This window comes from Ranitomeya imitator, chromosome 2 (assembly GCF_032444005.1).
Source record: "Ranitomeya imitator isolate aRanImi1 chromosome 2, aRanImi1.pri, whole genome shotgun sequence".
Taxonomy (NCBI): domain Eukaryota; kingdom Metazoa; phylum Chordata; class Amphibia; order Anura; family Dendrobatidae; genus Ranitomeya; species Ranitomeya imitator.
Window position 1 is genome coordinate 220,755,995 of NC_091283.1, and position 19,680 is coordinate 220,775,674.

Genomic DNA, 19,680 nt, shown 5'->3' on the forward strand with positions numbered 1-19,680 from the left:
ATGACAATGGGGAGGAAGCGTACTTCCGCAGTCTTGCCCGCTACTTGCGTCCCATTCCGCGCTCGCTCAGGCTGCGGACCCGAGGTTGTCTACAAATAGTGATAGATGTGGCAATATCCCCAAAAAACCCTACTCCTGTGTTTAACTACCTAGAAAGTTGACAAATGTCATCTACAAACCTTCTGGCGGTGCAAGACCTTCCACAGGAACAAACACAACCAGTCGCTGCAGCACCCCCGCCACGTATAGCACCACAACAACAGCCTGCCCAAGGCAACCAACAAACACAACCTAGGCCAATTTATGAGTATCCAGCAACTGCCCAATCTGACCACTTGAGCAGACACACATTTGGAGGCTGGTCCCAACATGTGTCTGCTCGACATGGCCATATTGAGGGGTGTGACCAAATGGGACAATCCAGTACACCGGAGTTAATGCACTTCTACCCTCAGCAACAATTTTTACCTCAGACACAGGATCGAGCCTTGCAACAGAATCCTTCATATATATCTGGCATACCACAGGTGGACAGTCAGGTTGGTCATCCACCTAGGCCAAGTTCAGCACATGCTGGACACCCGCCATCACCACTCCCAACCTACCAGAACCTGTCATTATTGATATTACGCTGTTTTTGGTGTAATGTTATTTGTGCCCTTGGCATGTTATGTTTTATTGTTTTCTCAGGTTAATATGCCTACAATTACATATGATGTGAATATGTTGTTTGCTACTATATATATGCTTTGAGCAGTAAAAAGTTTTAAAAAAATATGAGTGTTATGTATTGTTAATACTACATACATGATGTGACTACTTAACAAAAGAAGTATTTTGTTAGGACAAACATACTACACAATTCAGACAGGAACATTATTTCATTTATTAAGTTAGAATATAACAACATAAGATTTGTTAAAAGATACAAAATGGAACACATTACAGTGTTATATGTGCAAAAACTAAGATCAGATAACTAAGAAGCCATGTTTAAGAAAACATTAAGGACATGCGATGGCTTTGATGTTCTATAAAATACAATATTCTAAAAGCAGAAATGATGTTGAAGTTACATAACAATTTAATGATATATTAAAAAAAGGGATAAGACCATGAAAATAATAACATTATTTAAAAAAAGTGGATTTATACATACCGTAACGTAAGGATAAGGCGCTCCTCTGCAGATATAGATTTGCGCATCCTGGTGTCCTTCTTGGTGATCCCTGGCCGCAAAATCTACAACAAAATGTCAAACGTTGGACTCCTCTTCCGACAATAGCTGAAGAACTTGTCCGGATTTGTCCTCAGAGCAGCATACAGACGGAAGAAATGGCTTTTATTGATCCGTTGCTTCAAAAGTGGATGTACCCACATCCGTCTCCACCTCCTCGGATCTACAATAACTGGGTATGGCTCCCCAAAATGTTGGGAAAGTACCCGGTTGTAAAGCGCATGCTCCGTGGTGTTAAAAGTCAGAAGATCAGACATGTTGCTCAGCAAGAAGAAATCTACCAACACAAGCAGGGACTGTACTGCATAGATTGGTGGCTGCCACCTGTTTTAGGGCCATTAAATAGTGTTCTTGATGATGATTTAAATTATTTTCAGGTAAAAAAACTTTCATATGTCCATTTTGCAAAGCGGCGAGAAAATCTCGCCATACGGATGCCAAACGGATGTCACACGGATAATTTGATGCGAGGAAATCGCATCCTCGCACTGCACACGGATCACTGTTTCGGTAACATTCGTGCGATTCTCGTCCGTGTAAAACGGACCGTATTTTTATACGTTGTGTGTGACCCCGGCCTTACTTGCAGATTAACCCTATATCTGCAGGTAAATAGTGGTGACAGATTTCTTTTAACACACTGATTAACAATAAAGCTGTGAAACTCTCTATCACGACTCAACGAATTACTACCTGGCTCAGGCTCACTAGCATAGGAAAGCAGCTTTGTTACAGACGCATCGTATGAGTTGTTTCCAATGGCCGTGCACCTACATAACTATAGAAACGACACCAAGTGATAAGGGTTTATCTTACCCCGTCTCCCAGTTCTAGAACTTTTACCAGAACGTCCTGCCTAAAGTAACAGTAAAGTGGGAAGAAGCATCAGACACAATAAGTATTTACAATAAATACATACAACTAGCGGCCATGTAAAAAAACCAAACCCAAGCCAGGGGGATTTCTCAACGTTCTTTCCCTTACACGTAATGAAAAGGAATATGATGCTGCTTCATGTATTTTGTCATTTTGTCATGAGTGTTTTTGGTTCTACCATGCTCTTTTGTGTCTTCAAGTTTCTTGGTGGTGTGTGAGCATGTTCCTACAGACTTGTTCACTGTGCGAGTAGCCCATGTGTTCCTGTTTCCATAATTGTTCTCTTGTGTCTACAAGACTGGGGAGTTACCCACCACTCCTCTTGGGCTATCTGCACAAAAGCTGTTCCACTCAGCATGTCCACATGGACTTTTCCTCTCTGAACCCTGTTCACACAGGTAATATACAGATGATCAGGTTTTTAAATACATCAGATAGGGATTGCATACATCAGTTAGGACTGCTCTGATATGGGTATACATTGACGTTTGGTGGAGCAGCTTAGTATACATTTTTTGCAAAAAACGTATCAACCAAATACCCTGTTTTTTACATCTTTTTACTAGCACTTGCAGATTACTGTTATTCTTTGAAACATAGTGTTTTTGGTTCTACCATGCTCTTTTGTGTCTTCATGTATTTTGTCATGTGTTTTGTAATGAAACCTATAGATAATGCAGAATAATAACAGCGCAGATTAAATAGTCATGTACAATAATAAACTGAGGGTGCCACTTTAGTCTCATTTGTGCAGTAATCAAAAATGTGCTAGCTCCTGACACCGGAAACTAAAAAGAGGAACTGGGAGTATTGTGAAAAAAAAAACAGAAGAATAAAAAGCTTCTCAATCTAGACGAGCATGTTTTCCTTCATCTGCTTCATTAGAAGTGCCTGTTTCAGCGGGGTGCACATAGAGATCCCACGCGACCCTGTAAGTACAAGCTCACTCCTTATTGTGGTGTTGATTGTTATATTTATAGTTTTTTTATTTGAACATATAAGTAAGATTTGTGTGCAATTAATGATTGTGTTCCATCGAAGGTTAGTATTGGTTTCTTGATGGCAGTTGAAAATAGACAATGCATAATTAGCTAGAGTTTACATCCATGCAAAGTGTGCGTGTGCGTGTGCGTCTGCGTGTGTGTGTGTGTGTGTGTGTCAAAGCAGACGTTGGGAGTATCTTTCTTACTTTTTTATAGCCTAAATCTTTTTTTTAATTATTGTTGCACATACAACTTACCTTTGCAGCCAATACTTTCATTCTGCACTGCGTCTGCCTCGCTCTCTGTAGATAGACACTAGCGGTTGGCTCCACTGAAGGTTGGTACTGGTGTCTGCACAGTTTCCCATACACGCTGGTTATTGGCATATTCACATCTCACACATTTATGGCAGGTCTACAATGTAAAATTTTCATGAAAGCAACAATATTTGCCTAGTAAGCTGGTATGGCAATTTATTAAAAAAATAAACAGAATATGTGGTCACCTCTCCTCTGACAGCGGCACAACTGAGCCTTGTTCCCTAGCGAACGGACCCGCATTTATCATACCTTTATATTAGTGGCCATGGTGTAACTTGAAGCTCATCGACCCCAAAGCAAAATCTCCCACAAAACTATCGCAGGTTTATAATTAGTATCAGTCTTTTCATATGGGCCAACAGACCTTTTGCCCCAAGCCATGCCCCTGAGGCTTTTGCAACCTCTGCCCTTATTATAGTCCTCTGGATGTGTCATAATGTTTAGGATTGGAGTAACCCTTTAATATATCCAGTAGAAGTGTCAGACTGCAGCTCATTCCCCTCCTCCAGCTGAATAAGGATGTAATTAGTTTGACCATCATCTAGTGCGGGTGATCAGCCTTGTAATATTCTTCTCGAAGGGAATTAAAAAATATGAGATCATTTTATATCATCCGGATCCCTCTGGAGACAAAAGGTTCAGCCGATGCACAGAACAGCAGGGCTCTGCCCTGGGATGGACAATAATGATGGATGACTACAGTTAAAATCTTCACCTTTTAATTTCGATAGAAGAAATTACTAAATCCCAAAAATTTGATCTTTAATCATTTTTAGCCCAACTTACAATTATGAAAACCTTTTACAACTTTTTGCGGTTGTCCACGGGCCCCACGACACTGTGATGTGATAGACTTACTATCATATACTCCATTAATTGGTGTCAATTCTAGTATAGATATAGTGGTGATCTTCTATGGCAGCACACATTTAATTGGGGTCCCATAGATAACCCAACGATGCCAAAATAAGAGGCGTCAGTGTTAAGCTGGAGAAAATTAAAAAATGCTTATTCTTGGGGTCCAACATTAGGCAGCTACAGTGAAATAATACAAGAGAGCAAAAAGAACAGAAGGCAGAAAGAACAGAAGACAGCACCAGTAAAGTTGGGACCAAGCTTGCATTTTTCATTCTTTTTAGGGTTCATGGACACGACCAATTTTGTTGTACGAGAGGCAGAGGCGTAGCTAGGGTTTATGGTTTTGGTAAAGGGGGTGAAGCTTCTGAGTGGGCCCCTAACCAGGTAACCTTGATTACAACTGGGTGACGCACCCTAATAGTGGAGGAGAACCTCAGCAGATGACGGCGCTGCTGCTGAAAATAATCTCTATATAAAGACCAACATGGATATTACCGCCATATGGTCAGTGGTAGATACCAGTCCTGCAGAACATATAAGAGATCACAGCATAGTTACAGATAGTGACTTACCATTGACATCCTTTCTGATGGAATCGTTCAGTTTTTTCCATCTGGCCCAGACTGGCATGACAACTTCTTCCATACAGCACTCGTCTGCAGAGAAAACAACAAAGACATGTTTCACTTCTCATATTCCAGTCCCATCACCATCTATTCCCAACCTGCACAAACTCCTCATCCTGCTGATACCTCAATACTGAGCCGCTGCTGCCGTATGTGTCCCTATTACTGCCCCTGATGCCCCAATACTGAGCCGCTGCTGCCGTATGTGTCCCTATTACTGCCCCTGATACCCCAATACTGAGCTGCTGCTGCCGTATGTGTCCCTATTAATGCCCCTGATACCCCAATACTGAGCCGCTGCTGCCGTATGTGTCCCTATTACTGCACCTGATACCCCAATACTGAGCCGCTGCTGCCGTATGTGACCCTATTACTGCCCCTGATGCCCCAATACTGAGCCGCTGCTGCCGTATGTGTCCCTATTACTGCCCCTGATACCCCAATACTGAGCCGCTGCTGCCGTATGTGTCCCTATTACTGCACCTGATACCCCAATACTGAGCTGCTACTGCCGTATGTGTCCCTATTACTGCCCTTGATACCCCAATACTGAGCCGCTGCTGCCGTATGTGACCCTGTTACTGCACCTGATACCCCGATACTGAGCCGCTGCTGCCGTATGTGTCCCTATTACTGCCCCTGATGCCCCAATACTGAGCCGCTGCTGCCGTATGTGTCCCTATTACAGCCCCTGATACCCCAATACTGAGCCACTGCTGCCGTATGTGTCCCTATTACTGCACCTGATACCCCAATACTGAGCCGCTGCTGCTGTATGTGTCCCTATTACTGCACTTGATACCCCAATACTGAGCCTCTGCCGTATGTGTCCCTATTACTGCCCCTGATACCCCAATACTGAGCCGCTGCTGCCGTATGTGTCCCTATTACTGCACCTGATACCCCAATACTGAGCCGCTGCTGCCGTATGTGTCCCTATTACTGCACCTGATACCCCAATACTGAGCCGCTGCTGTAGGTGACTGTATTACTGCACCTGCTGTGTGGTTCTCTGTGCCTTCTAAATTCTAAAGCAACCCTCTATAATATAGTAATACCAGGTGCAAGTGCCCTAGAAACCAGGGCCCATATTTTGCCCCTAGAAAGTAATAATGCCCTCTGTGTGCCCCTTTGATAGTCACAGTAACCTGAGTTTCCCTATAACAATAAGTGCCCACTTTACATTTAATAATGTCCTGAGTCTCCCCCTGTACAGCTCCCCTATACACAGTATGATGCTCTCTTATACACAGCACAATGCCCCCTCACTGAATAGTACCACCCACACAGTATACTGACTCCAAAGAATCCCTCAAACTATTTGATGGCTCCAACACTGTAATATCCAGACTGCATGATGGCCCCCTAGATAGCCTCCATATAGTATAATGCACCAGATAGTCCACAATCTTGTATAATGCACACCCCATAGTCCTCCATATAGTATAATGCACCAGATAGTCCACAATATATTGTAATGCACTCCTCATAGGCCTACCCTATATCGTATAATGCACCCCCATAGGCAGACTTTATAGCATAAGGCAGCCCCCATAGGCAGACTCTGTAGTACAAGGCAGCCCCCATAGGCAGACTCGGTAGCATACGGCAAACCCATAGGCAGACTCTATAGTATAAGGTAGCCCCCCATAGACAGACTCTGTAGTATAAGGCAGCCCCCATAGGCAGACTCTGTAGTATAAGGCAGCCCCCATAGGCAGACTCTGTAGTATAAGGCAGCCCCCATACACAGTCTCTGTAGTATAAGGCAGACCCTCATAGGCAGACTCTGTGGTATAAGGCAGCACTCCCATAAGCAAACTCTGCAGTATAAGGCAGCACTTCCATAGGCAGACTGTGTAGTATAAGGCAGCACCCCATAGGCAGACTCTGTAGTATAAGGCAGCACCCATAGGCAAACTCTGTAGCATAAGGCAGCACCCCCATAGGCAGACTCTGCAGTATAAGGAAGCCCCCATAGGCAGACTCTGTTGTATAAGGCAGCACCCCATAGGCAGACCCTGTAGTATAAGACTGCACCCATAGACAGACCCTGTAGTATATGTCAGCCCCCATAGACAGACTCTGTAGTATAAGGCAGCACCCTCATAGGCAGACCCTGTAGTATAAGGGAGCCCCCATAGGCAGACTCTGATTATAAGACAGTACCCATAAAAAAATAAATAAAAACCTCTCTTCTTCCTGGTTCCTGCGCTGCTCTGAGTGCCCATCTCTGGACCGCGGGCGCCAGACAGTGACGTCTTCGCGCCCGCTGTCAGTGTCGGTGTCGTTGACATCAGACGCTAACAGGGGGATGATGGGAGAAGGAGCGTAGTGCTCCTTCTCTCATCAATGTGGTCAGCTGTATCGGTCGATGCTGACACAGCTGAATCTGCAATGACAGGTGGGGGGCTCACTGCTGGCACTTGGGCCCCCCGCCTGCTCAGGGGCCGCATAGTGCTCTGCCACAGAATTTAACTGTATTGGCGCGCTGTGCACACGCTAATACAGTTACAGTAGTGTAGCTCCAGTGGGCCCCTTCAGAGCGTGGGGCCCGGAGCCACCACCCCCTCTTCCCCAGTAGCTATGCTACTGATGATAGGGATCTGTGGTTATAACAAATAGTACTCGTATTTATGATATTATATGGGGCTGTGCACCTGTCCAATTTTTCTTCCTGTGACCGAGTAGTTCGCAGAAATAATCTAAGACATGTCCAATTGTAATGCGAGGGTCAGGTAAAAACTGGCGATGCAAGTCTAGGTTCCTTGAAAATAATCAGACTGTACTCAGATGACATCCGATTTTCACGGACTGACATGATGGAGAAGGCAGAGGAACTTTTTTTTCACTCCACATCCTAGAAAAACTGATGACTCAAAGAGTGTGGAGATATCGGTGGTGTGAACATACCCTTACTGTCACATATTTGCAGTGTTTCTGCTTTTTTGCAGTTTTCCCTATTTGCACTATTTCAGATTCAGTGGACTATGCTGGACCGTCATGGGGTCAATCCTTTAATAAAATGGTCAAAAGGGAATGGTTTGGGGGAATATTTTTCTAAAATAAAGTATTTTAATTTCTTTAACACCGTTTCAGCATTTAGTAATGGAGGGGTCTGCCAGACAAGATACCTTTCCATTACTGTCTCTGGGACAGTCAACCTTGTTTTCTTGCAAGCTCAATATAAATTTAAACACCCTATCACTAGGGTTGAGCGAAACGGGTCGAACATTTTCAAAAGTCGCCGACTTTTGGCTAAGTCGGGGTTTCATGAAACCCGATCCGACCCCTGTGCGGGGTCGGCCATGCGGTACGCGACTTTCGCGCCAAAGTCGCGTTTCAATGACGCGAAAAGCGCCATTTCTCAGCCAATGAAGGTAAACGCAGAGTGTGGGCAGCGTGATGACATAGGTCCTGGTCCCCACCATCTTAGAGAAGGGCATTGCAGTGATTGGCTTGCTGTCTGCGACGTCACAGGGGCTATAAAGAGGCGTTCCCGCCGACCACCATCTTACTGCTGCTGATCTGAGCTTAGGGAGAGGTTGCTGCCGCTTTGTCAGAAGCAGGGATAGCGTTAGGCAGGGTCCATTAACCACAAAACCGCTTGTGCTGCAGCGATTTGCACTGTCCAACACCACCCTCGGTGTGCAGGGACAGTGGAAGTTTTTTTTTTTTTTTTTCCCCTCAGCGCTGTAGCTCATTGGGCTGCCCTAGAAGGCTCCCTGATAGCTGCATTGCTGTGTGTACGCCGCTGTGCAAACCAACTGCTTTTTTCAAAGCACAAATCCTCTTGTTCCTTCCTTTCTGCACAGCTATCTTTTTTGTTTGTCCACACTTTTTATTTCATTTGTGCATCAGTCCACTCCTTATTGCTGCCTGCCATACCTGGCTGAGATTACTGCAGGCAGGGAGATAGTAGCTGCCTGCCATACCTGGCTGAGATTACTGCAGGCAGGGAGATAGTAATTGTAGGACATTCCCTGTGTTTTTTTTTTTTTTTTTTTTTGGTGGGAGATTAAGATTGGCAATTTGGCATTTCTGCTAGAGTGCCATCCCTGTGTGTGCCATCTCTCTCACATAGTGGGCCATAGAAAGCCTTTTCATTTTTCTGTATTTTTTTTTGTGGGGTGTATAAATTCTCCCTGATAAAAATACAGTGGGAGATTAATATTGGCCTTTGGGCTTGTGTGCCAGTCCTGAGTGTGCCATCTCTCTCACAAATAGTGGGCCATAGAAAGCCTATTTTATTTTTTTTGGGGTTTTATAAATTCTCCCTGAAAAAAAGGGAGATTAATATTGGCCTCTGGGCTTGTGTGCCAGTCCTGAGCGTGCCATCTGTGCCAGCCCTGAGCGTGCCATCTCTCTCACAAATAGTGGGCCATAGAAAGCCTATTTAATTTTTTTTTTGGTTTTATAAATTCTCCCTGAAAAAAAGGGAGATTAATATTGGCCTCTGGGCTTGTGTGCCAGTTGTGAGCGTGCCATCTGTGCCAGTCCTGAGCGTGCCATCTCTCTCACAAATAGTGGGCCATAGAAAGCCTATTTAATTTTTTTTTTTTGTTTTATAAATTTTCCCTGAAAAAAGGGAGATTAATATTGGCCTCTGGGCTTGTGTGCCAGTTGTGAGCGTGCCATCTGTGCCAGTCCTGAGCGTGCCATCTCTCTCACAAATAGTGGGCCATAGAAAGCCTATTTAATTTTTTTTTTGGTTTTATAAATTTTCCCTGAAAAAAGGGAGATTAATATTGGCCTCTGGGCTTGTGTGCCAGTTGTGAGCGTGCCATCTGTGCCAGTCCTGAGCGTGCCATCTCTCTCACAAATAGTGGGCCATAGAAAGCCTATTTAAATATTTTTTTGGTTTTATAAATTCTCCCAGAAAAAAAGGGAGATTAATATTGGCCTCTGGGCTTCTGTGCCAGTCCTGAGCGTGCCATCTGTGCCAGTCCTGAGCGTCCCATCTCTCTCACAAATAGTGGGCCATAGAAAGCCTATTTTTTTTTTTGGGGGGGTTTTAGAAATTCTCCCTGGAAAAAAAAAGGGAGATTAATATTGCCCTTTGGGCTTGTGTGCCAGTACTAAGCGTTCCATCTCTCTCTCTCTCTCTTAGTCAGTGGGCCATAGAACGCCTATTTTTGGTTTTATTTGTTTTCTAAATTCTCCCTGAAAAAATCATTTTATTTTATTTGGTTTCTAAATTCTTCCTGACAAAATCATATTTTTTTTATTATTTTTTTTTCTAAAGTCTCCCTGAAAAAAAAAAAAAAAACAGTGGGAGATTAATATTGGCCTTTCTGCTTGTGTGCCAGTCTTGACTCCTGGGTGCGTCATCTCTCAGTCAGTGGGCCATAGAACGCCTATTTTTGGTTTTATTTGTTTTATAAATTCTCCCTGAAAAAATCATTTTATTTTATTTGGTTTCTAAATTCTTCCTGATAAAATCATATTTTTTTTATTATTTTTTTTTCTAAAGTCTCCCTGAAAAAAAAAAAAAAAAAACAACCAAAAAAAACAGTGGGAGATTAATATTGGCCTTTCTGCTTGTGTGCCAGTCTTGACTCCTGGGTGTGCCATCTCTCTCTCTCTCTCTCTCTCTCTCTCTCTCTCCAATTGTGGTCCATAGAAAGCCTATATTTTTTTTCCTTGATTTGGGTTCCAAAATCTACCAGAGAAAATAACTCCATCAATCATTGGTAGAAAAATATTGGCCTCTGGGCTTGTGTGCCACTCCTGATTCCTGTGTGCGTCATCTCTCAGTCAGTGGGCCATAGAACGCCTATTTTTGGTTTTATTTGTTTTATAAATTCTCCCTGAAAAAATCATTTTATTTTATTTGGTTTCTAAATTCTTCCTGATAAAATCATATTTTTTTTATTATTTTTTTTTCTAAAGTCTCCCTGAAAAAAAAAAAAAAAAAAAAAAAACAGTGGGAGATTAATATTGGCCTTTCTGCTTGTGTGCCAGTCTTGACTCCTGGGTGCGTCATCTCTCAGTCAGTGGGCCATAGAACGCCTATTTTTGGTTTTATTTGTTTTATAAATTCTCCCTGAAAAAATCATTTTATTTTATTTGGTTTCTAAATTCTTCCTGATAAAATCATATTTTTTTTATTATTTTTTTTTCTAAAGTCTCCCTGAAAAAAAAAAAAAAAAAAAAAAAAAACAGTGGGAGATTAATATTGGCCTTTCTGCTTGTGTGCCAGTCTTGACTCCTGGGTGTGCCATCTCTCTCTCTCTCTCTCTCTCCAATTGTGGTCCATAGAAAGCCTATATTTTTTTTCCTTGATTTGGGTTCCAAAATCTACCAGAGAAAATAACTCCATCAATCATTGGTAGAAAAATATTGGCCTCTGGGCTTGTGTGCCACTCCTGATTCCTGTGTGCGTCATCTCTCACTCAGTGGCCCATAGAAAGCATATAGTTTGTTACATTTGTTTTCTAAATTCTCCCTGCAAAAATCAATGTTTTTTTTTGGGGGGGGTTTCTAAAGTGTTCCTGAAAAAAATAAAAATAAAAAAAAAATAATAGTGTGACATTAATATTAACATTTGTGCTTCAGTGACAGTCCTGCGTGTGGGGCATCTCTCTAATTTGCAGCCACCAAAAAAAGAGTGTGTAACATTGGGCCTGATTTTCGCTGTGGTCTCACCAACCTGTAAAGGGGTAGCTAAATCATACTGAAGTTATAGCTCACCGTGTAAGTTGTGTGACTGCAACAAATAACGTTAGTTTGGTTACGTTTTTAAAACAATGAGGAAGTCTAGTGGAAGAGGTCGTGGCCGGGGGCGTTCATTGTCAGCTGGTAATGAGGGTAGTGGTAGTGGTGGAGCATCAGGTGGTCGTGGGGAAAAAAATATTGCACCTAAGTCTGGAGCTGTGGAGCCAGGTTCGTCGTCCGGCTACACAAGGCCTCGAACGCTCCCTTTTCTGGGATTAGGAAAACCGCTTTTAAAGCCGGAGCAGCAAGAGCAAGTTTTGGCTTATCTTGCTGACTCAGCCTCTAGCTCTTTTGCCTCCTCTCGTGAAACTGGTAAAAGTAAAAGCAGCGCGTCGTTAGTGGATGTTCACGGTCAGGGACAAGTCACTTCCTTGTCCTCTTCAGCAAAAACAACAACAGAGAAGAATGCAGCAGGCGACACAACGGGTTACTCCATGGAGCTCTTTACACATACCGTCCCTGGCTTAGAAAGTGAAGCAGTTAACAGTCCATGCCCATTACAAATTGAATCTGACATGGAGTGCACTGACGCACAGCCACAGCCAGACTACTATGCTGGTCCTTTGACTCAGACCACAACATTGCCCTCGCAGGGTGCTGATCAAGAATCAGACCCTGATGAGACTATGTTGCCCCATCACGAACGCTATACCACCGAACGACACGGTGACACAGACGAAGTTGCGCAGGAGGTACAAGAAGAGTTATTAGATGACCCAGTTCTTGACCCCGATTGGCAGCCATTGGGGGAACAGGGTGCAGGCGGCAGCAGTTCTGAAGCAGAGGAGGAGGAGGGGCCGCAGCAGGCATCAACATCGCCACAGGTTCCATCTGCCGGGCCCGTATCTTGCCCAAAACGCGTGGCAAAGCCAAAACCTGGTGGAGGACAGCGTGGCCATCCGGTTAAAGCTCAGTCTGCAATGCCTGAAAAGGTATCCGATGCTAGAAAGAGTGCAGTCTGGCATTTTTTTAAACAACATCCAATTGATCAGCGCAAAGTCATCTGTCAAAAATGTTCTACTTCCTTAAGCAGAGGTCAGAATCTGAAAAGTCTCAATACTAGTTGCATGCATAGACATTTAACCACCATGCATTTGAAAGCTTGGACTAACTACCAAACGTCCCTTAAGGTTGTTGCACCCTCGGCCAATGAAGCTAGTCATCAACGCAACATCCCTTCCGGCAGTGTAGGACCACCATTTAGCGCACCACCTGCTGTATCTGTGCAGGTATCTTTGCCAGGCCAAAGCAGTCAGGGTCAGGGAATCACCAGTTTCGTAGTAGGAAACACTGCATCTAGGGCACCGGCGGCAACAATACCATCTCCCACCGTCTCTCAGTCTGCCATGTCCACCGGCACCCCCGCTAGTTCCACGATCTCCATCTCTCCAGTCCAGCTCACCCTACATGAGACTATGGTTAGAAAAAGGAAGTACTTAGCCTCGCATCCGCGTACACAGGGTTTGAACGCCCACATAGCTAGACTAATCTCGTTAGAGATGATGCCCTACCGGTTAGTTGAAAGCGAAGCTTTCAAAGACCTGATGGACTACGCTGTACCACGCTACGAGCTACCCAGTCGACACTTTTTTTCCAGAAAAGCCATCCCAGCCCTCCACCAGCATGTTAAAGAGCGCATCGTCCATGCACTCAGGCAATCTGTGAGCACAAAGGTGCACCTCACAACAGATGCATGGACCAGTAGGCATGGCCAGGGACGTTACGTGTCCATCACGGCACACTGGGTAAATGTGGTGGATTCAGGGTCCACAGGGGACAGCAAGTTTGGGACAGTTCTGCCTAGCCCACGGTCTAGTAAACAGTTGTCTGTAGCCGTTCGCACCCCCTCCTCCTCCTCCTCCTCCTCGTCCTCCTGCAGAAGCAAGAGCTCGTCCACAGACCGCAGTCGCACAAACACTCCATCCGCACCTGCCACTGTTGCACACCAGGTCTCCCATTATGGGGCAGCTACTGGCATACGTCAGCAGGCTGTATTGGCTATGAAGTGTTTGGGCGACAATAGACACACCGCGGAAGTTCTGTCCGAGTTCTTGCAGCAAGAAACGCAGTCGTGGCTGGGCACTGTAGATCTTGAGGCAGGCAAGGTAGTGAGTGATAACGGAAGGAATTTCATGGCTGCCATCTCCCTTTCCCAACTGAAACACATTCCTTGCCTGGCTCACACCTTAAACCTGGTGGTGCAGTGCTTCCTGAAAAGTTATCCGGGGTTATCCGACCTGCTCCTCAAAGTGCGTGGACTTTGCGCACATATCCGCCGTTCGCCTGTACACTCCAGCCGTATGCAGACCTATCAGCGTTCTTTGAACCTTCCCCAGCATCGCCTAATCATAGACGTTGCAACAAGGTGGAACTCAACACTGCACATGCTTCAGAGACTGTGCGAACAGAGGCGGGCTGTTATGTTTTTGTGGGAGGATACACATACACGGGCAGGCAGTAGGATGGCAGACATGGAGTTGTCAGGTGTGCAGTGGTCGAAGATTCAAGACATGTGTCAAGTCCTTCAGTGTTTTGAGGAATGCACACGGCTGGTTAGTGCAGACAACGCCATAATAAGCATGAGCATCCCCCTAATGCGTCTGCTGATGCAAAGTTTGACGCACATAAAGGATCAGGCGTCTGCACCAGAGGAAGAGGAAAGCCTTGATGACAGTCAGCGATTGTCTGGTCAGGGCAGTGTACATGACGAGGTACCGGGCGAAGAGGAGGTGGAGGATGAGGAGGATGATGGGGATGAGTATATTTTTAATGAGGAAGCTTTCCCGGGGGCACGGGAAATTGGTGGCGTGGCAAGGCCGGGTTCTGGTTTTTTGAGGGACACAAGTGACGTAGATTTGCCTGCAACTGCCCCTCAACCAAGCACAACCGCAGATTTGACAACGGGAACTTTGGCCCACATGGCGGATTATGCCTTGCGTATCCTCAAAAGGGACACACGCATTACAAAAATGATGAACGATGACGATTACTGGTTGGCCTGCCTCCTTGATCCTCGCTATAAAGGCAAATTGCAAAATATTATGCCACATGAGAACTTGGAACTAATATTAGCAACAAAACAATCAACTCTTGTTGACCGTTTGCTTCTGGCATTCCCTGCACACAGCGCCCGTGATCGTTCTCACACGAGCTCCAGGGGCCAGCAGACCAGAGGTGTTAGAGGGGCAGAAATCAGAAGTGGCGTTGGCCAGAGGGGTTTTCTGACCAGGTTGTGGAGTGATTTTTCTATGACCGCAGACAGGACAGGTACTGCAGCATCAATTCAAAGTGACAGGAGACAACATTTGTCCAGTATGGTTACAAACTATTTTTCATCCCTTATCGACGTTCTCCCTCAACCGTCATTCCCATTTGATTACTGGGCATCCAAATTAGACACCTGGCCAGAATTGGCAGAATATGCATTGCAGGAGCTTGCTTGCCCGGCAGCTAGTGTCCTATCAGAAAGAGTATTCAGTGCTGCAGGTTCAATACTAACAGAAAAAAGGACTCGTCTGGCTACCCAAAATGTAGATGATCTAACCTTCATTAAAATGAACCACAACTGGATTTCAAAATCTTTTGCCCCACCCTGCCCGGCTGACACCTAGCTTTCCTATGAAAAGGTCTTGCCTGTGGACTATTCTGAATGACTTTTCCAATCTCGTAATTTTCTTCACCTGATTGTCCAGCATACGACATGTTTCCACCTCACGAAATGGCCAAACTCCCCACACGGGGCCGTGCTATCGCCACTTTGCGCTTGGACCCTTGAGAGTGCTGTTTGTCTGAAGAGGTGGGTGTGGCCGCTTTTGGTCGACGGCACTGCCACTGGGTCCCTCATAGTACAATAAAGTGTCTCTGGCGGTGGTGGTGCGCACCCAACGTCAGACACACCGTTGTAATATGAAGGGCCCTGTGCCTGTACCGCCGGCCACAAGCCAGTTCCCCCCCCAGCTCAAACAGTGCTCTACCACTAGCAAAATTATCTCTCACAGCTTCACCAATGTGTAGTCTAGGCACTGACATCCTTCAATGCCTGGCACTGACAATACCATTGTTTTGACATTTTTGTTATGTTAGGCCTTCGAAGCCTGTCTGCGGTCCCTTCTTTCTACAACTACTACACTGACCAGGCCACTGCTGGCCGTGTTACCCTGGAACCAATTTAAAAGTGCCTATAGTCAGCCCAATTTTGTTATGTTAGGCCTTCGAAGACTGTCTGCCGTCACTCCTTCCACTAGACTTCCACTGACCATACACTGCTGCCCATGTACCCCTGTAACCAATTTAAAGTGCCTACAGCCAGCCCAATTTTGTTATGTTAGGCCTTGGAAGCCTGTCTGCGGTCACTCCTTCCACTAGACTTCCACTGACCAGACCACTGCTGCCCATGTACCCCTGGAACCAATTTAAAAGTGCCTACAGCCAGCCCAAGTTTGTTATGTTAGGCCTTCGAAGCCTGTCTGCGGTCACTCCTTCCACTAGACTTCCACTGACCAGACCACTGCTGCCCGTGTACCCCTGGAACCAATTTAAAAGTGCCTACAGCCAGCCCAAGTTTGTTATGTTAGGCCTTGGAAGCCTGTCTGCGGTCACTCCTTCCACTAGACTTCCACTGACCAGACCACTGCTGCCCGTGTACCCCTGGAACCAATTTAAAAGTGCCTACAGCCAGCCCAAGTTTGTTATGTTAGGCCTTGGAAGCCTGTCTGCGGTCACTCCTTCCACTAGACTTCCACTGACCATACACTGCTGCCCATGTACCCCTGGAACCAATTTAAAAGTGCCTACAGCCAGCCCAAGTTTGTTATGTTAGGCCTTCGAAGCCTGTCTGCGGTCACTCCTTCCACTAGACTTCCACTGACCAGACCACTGCTGCCCGTGTACCCCTGGAACCAATTTAAAAGTGCCTACAGCCAGCCCAAGTTTGTTATGTTAGGCCTTGGAAGCCTGTCTGCGGTCACTCCTTCCACTAGACTTCCACTGACCAGACCACTGCTGCCCATGTACCCCTGGAACCAATTTAAAAGTGCCTACAGCCAGCCCAAGTTTGTTATGTTAGGCCTTCGAAGCCTGTCTGCGGTCACTCCTTCCACTAGACTTCCACTGACCAGACCACTGCTGCCCGTGTACCCCTGGAACCAATTTAAAAGTGCCTACAGCCAGCCCAAGTTTGTTATGTTAGGCCTTGGAAGCCTGTCTGCGGTCACTCCTTCCACTAGACTTCCACTGACCAGACCACTGCTGCCCGTGTACCCCTGGAACCAATTTAAAAGTGCCTACAGCCAGCCCAAGTTTGTTATGTTAGGCCTTGGAAGCCTGTCTGCGGTCACTCCTTCCACTAGACTTCCACTGACCATACACTGCTGCCCATGTACCCCTGGAACCAATTTAAAAGTGCCTACAGCCAGCCCAAGTTTGTTATGTTAGGCCTTCGAAGCCTGTCTGCGGTCACTCCTTCCACTAGACTTCCACTGACCAGACCACTGCTGCCCGTGTACCCCTGGAACCAATTTAAAAGTGCCTACAGCCAGCCCAAGTTTGTTATGTTAGGCCTTGGAAGCCTGTCTGCGGTCACTCCTTCCACTAGACTTCCACTGACCAGACCACTGCTGCCCGTGTACCCCTGGAACCAATTTAAAAGTGCCTACAGCCAGCCCAAGTTTGTTATGTTAGGCCTTGGAAGCCTGTCTGTGGTCACTCCTTCCACTAGACTTCCACTGACCATACACTGCTGCCCATGTACCCCTGGAACCAATTTAAAAGTGCCTACAGCCAGCCCAAGTTTGTTATGTTAGGCCTTCGAAGCCTGTCTGCGGTCACTCCTTCCACTAGACTTCCACTGACCAGACCACTGCTGCCCGTGTACCCCTGGAACCAATTTAAAATTGCCTACAGCCATGTTTTATTATTTTAGGCCTTCGATGCCTGTCTGCGGTCACTCCTTCCACTAGGCCTCCACTGACCACACCACTGCTGCCCGTGTACCCCTGGAACCAATTTAAAATTGCCTACAGCCAGCCCAATTTTTTTATTTTACGCCTTCGATGCCTGTCTGCGGTCCATTCTTTCAACTACTACTACACTGACCAGGGCACTGCTGCCCAAGTACCCCTGGAACCAATTTAAAATTGACTACAGCCATGTGTTAATATTTTAGGCCTTCGATGCCTGTCTGTGGTCACTCCTTCCACTAGGCCTCCACTGACCACACCACTGCTGCCCGTGTACCCCTGGAACCAATTTAAAATTGCCTACAGCCATGTGTGATTATTTTAGGCCTTCGATGCCTGTCTGCGGTCACTCCTTCCACTAGGCCTCCACTGACCACACCACTGCTGCCCGTGTAACCCTGGAACCAATTTAAAATTGCCTACAGCCATGTGTTATTATTTTAGGCCTTCGATGCCTGTCTGCGGTCACTCCTTCCACTAGGCCTCCACTGACCACACCACTGCTGCCCGTGTACCCCTGGAACCAATTTAAAATTGCCTACAGCCAGCCCAATTTTTTTATTTTAGGCCTTCGATGCCTGTCTGCGGTCCATTCTTTCAACTACTACTACACTGACCAGGGCACTGCTGCCCAAGTACCCCTGGAACCAATTTAAAATTGACTACAGCCATGTGTTAATATTTTAGGCCTTCGATGCCTGTCTGTGGTCACTCCTTCCACTAGGCCTCCACTGACCACACCACTGCTGCCCGTGTACCCCTGGAACCAATTTAAAATTGCCTACAGCCATGTGTGATTATTTTAGGCCTTCGATGCCTGTCTGCGGTCACTCCTTCCACTAGACTTCCACTGACCATACACTGCTGCCCATGTACCCCTGGAACCAATTTAAAAGTGCCTACAGCCAGCCCAAGTTTGTTATGTTAGGCCTTCGAAGCCTGTCTGCGGTCACTCCTTCCACTAGACTTCCACTGACCAGACCACTGCTGCCCGTGTACCCCTGGAACCAATTTAAAATTGCCTACAGCCATGTTTTATTATTTTAGGCCTTCGATGCCTGTCTGCGGTCACTCCTTCCACTAGGCCTCCACTGACCACACCACTGCTGCCCGTGTACCCCTGGAACCAATTTAAAATTGCCTACAGCCAGCCCAATTTTTTTATTTTAGGCCTTCGATGCCTGTCTGCGGTCCATTCTTTCAACTACTACTACACTGACCAGGGCACTGCTGCCCAAGTACCCCTGGAACCAATTTAAAATTGACTACAGCCATGTGTTAATATTTTAGGCCTTCGATGCCTGTCTGTGGTCACTCCTTCCACTAGGCCTCCACTGACCACACCACTGCTGCCCGTGTACCCCTGGAACCAATTTAAAATTGCCTACAGCCAGCCCAATTTTTTTATTTTAGGCCTTCGATGCCTGTCTGCGGTCCATTCTTTCAACTACTACTACACTGACCAGGGCACTGCTGCCCGTGTACCCCTGGAACCAATTTAAAATTGCCTACAGCCATGTGTTATTATTTTAGGCCTTCGATGCCTGTCTGTGGTCCCTCCTTCCACTAGGCCTCCACTGACCTGTCTACTGCGGCCCGTGTACCCCTTGAACCAACCTAATAAAATATTTAAAAAATTAATTTGATTATAAAAAATAAGATCGTGTTGAGATCTCAAATGCAGACATTTTAACAATCAAAACAAACACACAACAAATATCTGGAACTGTACTACAAAGGTCCAACAGCTACAATTTCTTTCTCCTGCAAGAAGTTAACTGAAAGTTTTTTGGAGTTGTTAACACAGATATGGCATCCACCGAGTGTTGTCCTGTCGCGTCTCCTTTAAATTATTTCCAATAAGATGTTAAACTATTAATTTAATAAAATCAATAATTAAAAAAATAATTGAGTAAGTCAAAAGCACATTGCAAATAAACATTAATTACAAATCAAGAAGCATGGCGCGTCCGAGGGTGAGTAGATACCGAATAAGAATATAATCACCCTCGGACGCGCAATGCTTATTTACAACAGCCTTCCTTCCTAAGAATCAGCCCTTCCGTGGTGTAGAGAGAGGTTGTGTTACACTCCAAGGTGTTCCCC

The 19,680-nt window shown here is 45.7% G+C and overlaps 1 protein-coding gene across 1 annotated transcript in view; it reads left to right on the plus strand.

Annotated features, from left to right (window-relative positions):
* Positions 1–2,951: 2,951 nt before the first annotated feature.
* The window catches only part of BTK (Bruton tyrosine kinase), a 367,194-nt gene continuing 350,465 nt past the window's right edge, over positions 2,952–19,680 (plus strand). The window contains exon 1 of the mRNA XM_069748626.1: positions 2,952–3,044. The gene's annotated coding sequence lies outside the window, so the exon portion shown is untranslated. The remainder of the gene's footprint in view (positions 3,045–19,680) is intronic.